Consider the following 6,527-nt stretch of genomic DNA (forward strand, 5'->3'; position numbering starts at 1 on the left):
AACAAAATATGATTTTTGTTTTAAGACCAGAAAAATATTCAGAAATACAGCACAGCATTTCAGTAATTGTGTTCTGGAACTATCTATTTTTTCTATTTCCAGTTTCTGGTACAATATTCTGGTGAATATTGTAATAGATAATAGAGAAATATTTAGACCAAAAGAGAAATAAGATGACATCAAAGTGTCAAGATTATGTCAATGTAATTGGTATACCATGTGGAAAACATATTTGAAGTCTTTCTTTCCTTAGCCACCACTGAGTTTTTCATTTTTCTTAGGATTGCTTGCTGCAATGGAAATATCCAAAATATTAGCTTCTAGTTGAATAATATCCATCAACTGGGACATATTTTACAAATCACCACCCTTTGCAGCTTTCAATTTTGGAATATGAATGAGGAGGGAAAGGGCAATATTGGTGGCCTGCAAGACTCACAAATAAATACAAAAACCATGTAAAGTCCTGCTTCTTCTCCTCTTCTTGATTTAACTTGGCTCAGATGAGGAATATGTGAAGCTTTGTAAGATGTGTATATGACAGACAAAGAGAGAAAAGGGAGGGGAGAGAAAGAGAGGGAGGAGAAAGGGGAGAGGGGAGAACAAGAGAGTGAGAGACAGAGAGAGAAGACAAAGTGCTTACTCATGAAAGTCAGCATGAGAATATAGTACAAGGACTGGTATCATGGCTATGTGCTCTGGGCATAGTTTTCAGACTGGGCCTATTATAAGTCAATGGATTTTTCAACATTATTATATTAAAAGGAAATTATGAATTTATTTATTGCTGTATTTTTCACAGAACCAACTCTCAGTAAATGATATTTTAAAATGATAGATTTCCAATTAGCATTTGTTATCAGCCGGTGGCTCCCAAAATTACAGCTCAGTAACAATATGTGGATATTGCCCAAATTTGCAAAGATTTGTGACTCTAAATAAATAGTGATTTAAAAGCTCAACATTTCACATATGCAATGCAAGTATCTTCTTGATGTGTTGAATCATTGTCATAAAAGGTTTTAGATGACTAATGATGCAAAGGTGAATACTGAAGATATTCTTGTTAGATGGATGGGCAGCACGCCCAAAGGCATTTGAGGAAAGAACTCACTAAACATTTATCTATGCACAGCCTCAAGCAATTTAAGAGGAAGCTCGTGTGTATGTGTGTGTGCACACATAAGTAGGAAGTAAAGACCAATGGCAAAGATTTTTCTGTTATTTTTTAATTCATGGCATAAAATTCGGTTCGCTCATAGGTACACAGAACTTAATCTCTTTCCTCTGTGTCATTCTCTTCTTTTATAATTTGTATACCATGAAGAGTTTGGAGAAGCCCATTCCCAAGTACAATGGCAGGAGAACAGAAGATCAGGGAAGAAATCCAGTAATTAACCCACCCTGCCTGGCAAGAAACCCACTGGAGAGTAGTGGCTCTGGACAATAATTTGGTGGGGTACTTGGTGGTTGCAGCCTTTCATCTGATATGAACGGCTTGAATGCCAAGAGTTTGATCAGTACGTGTTAATCTAGTTAAAATAGGCACTTTTTCTCAAAATAAACTGGATGCATAATGTATGCATCTCAAATCCTGATTTACAGCTAACTTCAGAGATAAGGATTGAGGTAGAGTTGCATTTAAAACAAATACTTTGCCATTGTCTGTAAAAATGTGGTTAGTCTAACTTCGGGATCTAGTCTTTCCAAAGTCTTTCCCCTTTATATACACATGTACTCACACATATACGTAATGAATGATGACGGCATATAATGAAATAATACTGCACTCTCAAAGCCACTTACCTTTTAACCTACCCGAAACAATACCCATTTACGCTGATTATGTGGCAGCTGGCCCAGCTGCCTTATGACTTCTTTTCTATTGAAGTTGCATTCTATAAGTGACAGAAGCTTTAACCTTTATTTAGGGGGAGAAGCCATTAATCTGTCTTCAGACTTTCCCCTACCTCCCACAGAAAAAACAATTTGCTCTTCAAAAGTTTGTTTGGAAATGAAACTGAATTCTGTGTTTCCTCTACAGATGGTTGACCTCTTTCAGTTGGTGGCTGCATTACTCATTTAAACAATTATACAGGTCAATATAGTGTAATCTAAATTATTTAGTCTCTTAGTGTTTTTCAGACACGACTGACAGTTGGAGAGGCTCCAGCTGCTGGTCGTACCTGGATTTGAACTCCACCCAATGGTAACAGTTTCAGTCTGAATTCCGGAGCCCATCTATTGACAGTACCTACTGACCCACTTGTTAGTCTTGCACGTTGGTCCCGAGGGAGTTATAGCTTAATAATCAATATGCTGACGCAGGACGGTTAAGTATTTTTGAATGAAAAGTTTAAAATGTGTGTGATTCTCAAGGACTCGTTACTACCCAGAAGGTTTTTTCCTTCTGAAGCCTAACTTTAAAACACCTTTCTTTTTTGTTTGTCCCCCACAGGGAGCAATTCAAATCTACCAAATAGACTAGCAAAATATTATGATAACCTTTTCCATCCTAATTTGTACTGGAGGCTGAGTGTGTACTAGGATCAACATTAATTACTGTATAACATTTCAGCAGTGTGGTTCATGGAAATGTCAGGGAGTTAGCTAAAGGGGACTTGGGGTCTTGGAAACATCAGGGGGGAAACAGCTAAAGAACACGTGTTCCACAGGACAATGGGGATTTACAAACATGAAATTTAGGACAAAGATGGAAGTAAAACCCAGGACTAGGGTGTGAATACTCAGCAGATCCAGTAAAAGTTAGGTTTATCAAGGTAGAACAAACACAATGCAATACAATCTGGTGGTCTTTCCACCATCTTTAAATAATTTTAAAATCAGTAAAATTTAGGTTCCAGCAGTGAACTCAACAGCTTGTGAAAATGATTCTTTAAATAAGGGACCTAGTTTGTTAAAGTTAATATATCAGTTCGAATTAATGAATCTTAAATTCAGATTCCTTTTGCAACTTGAATTCAGACTAATTACAGGTTTTAAATTGTCACTAGTCGGAGCTCAGCCAAGGCATATTTCCTCTCTTCTTTACTTATACCCTGAGAATTCATGAATCAATTTTTTTCTGGGTCATGACTTTGCCCCACTAGGAGTAGAGAAAACCCTTCAGTGAGAAGAAAATCCAATGGCAGGGATCCCAGTCAGTCAGAATTTATACGCAAAATGCAAGGAGGTAAACGACAGAGGAAATTTCCCAGCTCTGAAGGAAAAAGGCTTAGAAATCACATATATAATCGAAACAGTAATGAATTTAGTAAATACTTTTAGGCACAGCAGTATCCACTTCTATCCTTGTAATTTAAGATTACTGAGTATTTTAGGAAAGGGACTGTTTTTTTGCAAGCCTTTTTTTTAAACAGCAGAGGTCACCTTAGTACAAACCTCTTCAGGGGGGAAATGGTTTCTGTTCAGTGGTGATAAATTAAGTACTTTTAAACCATCAACAAGTCTTCTCTTATTTCATTGAAGCTCAAAAATCAAACACACATGCTTAGTTGAATTTTTGAAAAGTTAGACAAAATGCAATTGTTTTAAAATTAAATTGCCTTCAAGTCTATATCCTTTTTTTTTAAAAAAAGATTCTTTTCTAAAATGAATGGGAATAAATAATATGAAATAATTTAAATAAGTATAACATCAATTATAGGTGCAACTTGCTTAACAAAATTCCATGTTGTATTTACTGTTAAAAAACTGTCCAATAAATTGTTCTGGCTCAGTTACTGGGCCTTATTTTAAAACGAATTGTACCTATAAAGTATATTCACTAACAAAGAATAGCTAATAGCTAACTAAATGTAAAAACTTCCAAAACAGGGAAAAAAGTTATTCAATAAAGCTCCATTTAATAAAACATGCGTTCATTTAGATAAATTGATAGTAATCTTAATTTTTGTTTTATAACTATTCTAACTTTAAATTATAGTTCATCTAATGTTGCATTGTAAGCTAGTACATGCTTTTATTTTTCAGACATTTTAAGACCAGAAGGTGTACAGTGGAACATTTGCTTTATAAGAGTCCATGGAAAATATTCTTTTTAGTTTATAAAGCTTATTAGGATATACTTTTAATTAGTAATAATGTCTAGTGACAATATAGAATCTAAATATTTAATCCATATCTTCTAATGGACTCAATCTACAGGATATAATCAATTTTAAACAGATACTTCCAATATCCTTGTATTATATATGCCAACATATCACTTTTATATTATAATGAACAACATAACTATTTTGACAATGAGAATAAGATTTACTAACACTTTCCTTTCTCCTTTTTCTGCTCTGTCCTCCTCTCCCAACAGATGACAAAGTTGCTATAAGTTTCAAACGAAGACTGCTGAGACAATGGCCATCGTTCAGTGAATGGAGGGAATATTCAAAGAAATAAAAATGCCCAGGACATTCCTAAAAGCTATTTTAGATTTTAATCACTTTATTAGATTTCTTGCTTGAGTGATTTGTGCAGAAAACATTTTATCTATTTTGTTTTCCTCTGATTACCAAACTGTGTTAGACACAAAAGTCTACTTGAAACTAGCTTACAGTTTAAAGACAGGTTTAATAACAGGTGAACACTGGAAAATATGCAAACAAAATGGCAGACATGAATGACTTCATTTAAGGCATAATTGCTTCTCATCAACCCAAGAAATCATGCAGAAACAGTCTCTGTTTTACCCAGCCAGGAAGAGACCAGAGAAATCACTCAGGCAGAGATACTAAAAGGAAGGTCCATTCTTGGGTCTCAGCCAGACAACCACTCCACACACAGATCCAAGCATAAAGACAATAGTCCTTAGAATCGCAGTTCATCATAACAGATAATTATACAGCAAGTAAGACAATAAGGTTTTTTGGCCTCTGACTATATAGACTAATTGCTGGCTATGGAGCTTTGCCTGGAAGGCATACAGCACAGCCTCCGCAATGTCTTCTTATTATGTGAGGACTGGTGTAATTTGGGTGGACAAGAGGTTTAGTGTCTAGTGAATCTCATATGGTGGCTTCCCCCCCCCCCTTTTGTGGATTTCTTTTTTCCCTGACAGACATATAGTGGTTTTCCAATAGCAGTATTCCAAATAGCAGTAAGCTGACATATTTACCTGGAAGGAGTTTTAAAAGGAAACATTCCTGCCTACTATCCCGAAGAAGTTTTCAGTTGATTTAAAAAATTGATTAAAAAAAAAAAAGATAGAAGAAAATATGACCACTAAAATATAGGGTTTGCCTTTATCCATTACAAAGTATTAAAATTAGGGTAGGATGTTAGGTTTTACTTAAATGCATATGGGTGTCAGCAGATTTGCTGGATAATACAGGCAAACCCCAGAGTTAGCAAACAAACATTGCTTTCAAATATGCATCTGGAAGGAATAAAGTCCCACCTTTATTTTGGTTTTGTCTTGTTTTTTTTGTTTTTGGAGGTTTTTTTGTTCCTTTCACTTTCTAACAGGATCCATTGTGATCGTTTTATTTTATTTATTTATTACCAGGAAAGATGAAAGTTGTCTGCTTTAAAGATATTTACTTATGAGAGCGAGTTCTTGGCAAGATAGCAAGGAGGGGCAGAGGCTCTGGAACAGTGACCTACTCATCCCCCATTAGAAACAAATATGTCTCTCTTCAATTTGTGCGGCCCCCAATGCCAGCCAATTAACTTGAAGTTGGGTTTTGACTCAAACTCGTGACCCTTCAAGCCATAGATCCCTACTCTACATCTAGTGTCATTGAACTAAGGGTAAAAATAACGTCCACTATTGTGTGTGTGTGTGTGTGTGTGTTGCTTCTTTTCCTTGTTTAAAAACAACAACAACAGAAAAACAAACAACAAACAACCCCTCACCCCCCAAATTAATGTTTTCAAGACCTACTGGAGTCCTTAGGATTCCTAGAGCTTTCTACATGATATTTGTATGTTTTCTCCTGTTTGGGAGGGAATAAGGGCTGGACCATAATCATTTTTATTGAATAAAGTTTGCAGTTCATGAAAGGCTTTTCTTGCTCCCATGTACAAGCTCTGGCCATTACATCATGAGCCCTGAGGGTTGTGCTAGAAAAGAGAAAAGAAGGCGAAATCAGCAAAAATAAAAGAGTCTTCCTGACTTGAATTGAAAAATGTGCTTGTTTTTTGTTAAACAGCACAAATTTGCGGGAAGGCTGGCAAGTGTAATAGCATTCTGAGCATATGCTCCCTCAGAGGCACAAAGCCCTTGCTTAAAGAAATACATGCGGAATGTACACTTTGATCCCCATGGTTTGTTAAAAGAAAACTATAGTTTCCAAGCTGTGTCATGTATTTTGAAGTTAGTTTAAGAATTTGATTAAACAGGATTGAATATGCAGTACCCAAACCAATTTTACCTCATTTACTTTTATTGTAAATTAATTTGAAATTTTTTTTCCAGTGCTAAAAGGAAGAAGGTGGATATCTTTTGAAACAAGGTGAGCTGAGTATCAAAAGAAGCAAAAAAAAAAAAAAAAAAAAAAAAAAAAAAAAAA

General features: G+C 35.4%; 1 long non-coding RNA gene across 1 annotated transcript in view; it reads right to left on the bottom strand.

Annotated features, from left to right (window-relative positions):
* Positions 1-6,045: 6,045 nt before the first annotated feature.
* Positions 6,046-6,527, bottom strand: part of LOC116867414 — a 9,630-nt gene continuing 9,148 nt past the window's right edge. The window contains exon 3 of the long non-coding RNA XR_004382593.1: positions 6,046-6,078. This is a non-coding gene — a long non-coding RNA (uncharacterized LOC116867414). The remainder of the gene's footprint in view (positions 6,079-6,527) is intronic.

The sequence above is a fragment of the Lontra canadensis genome, unplaced genomic scaffold (genome assembly GCF_010015895.1).
Source record: "Lontra canadensis isolate GAN:19392208 unplaced genomic scaffold, GSC_riverotter_1.0 scaffold12, whole genome shotgun sequence".
Classification (NCBI taxonomy): domain Eukaryota; kingdom Metazoa; phylum Chordata; class Mammalia; order Carnivora; family Mustelidae; genus Lontra; species Lontra canadensis.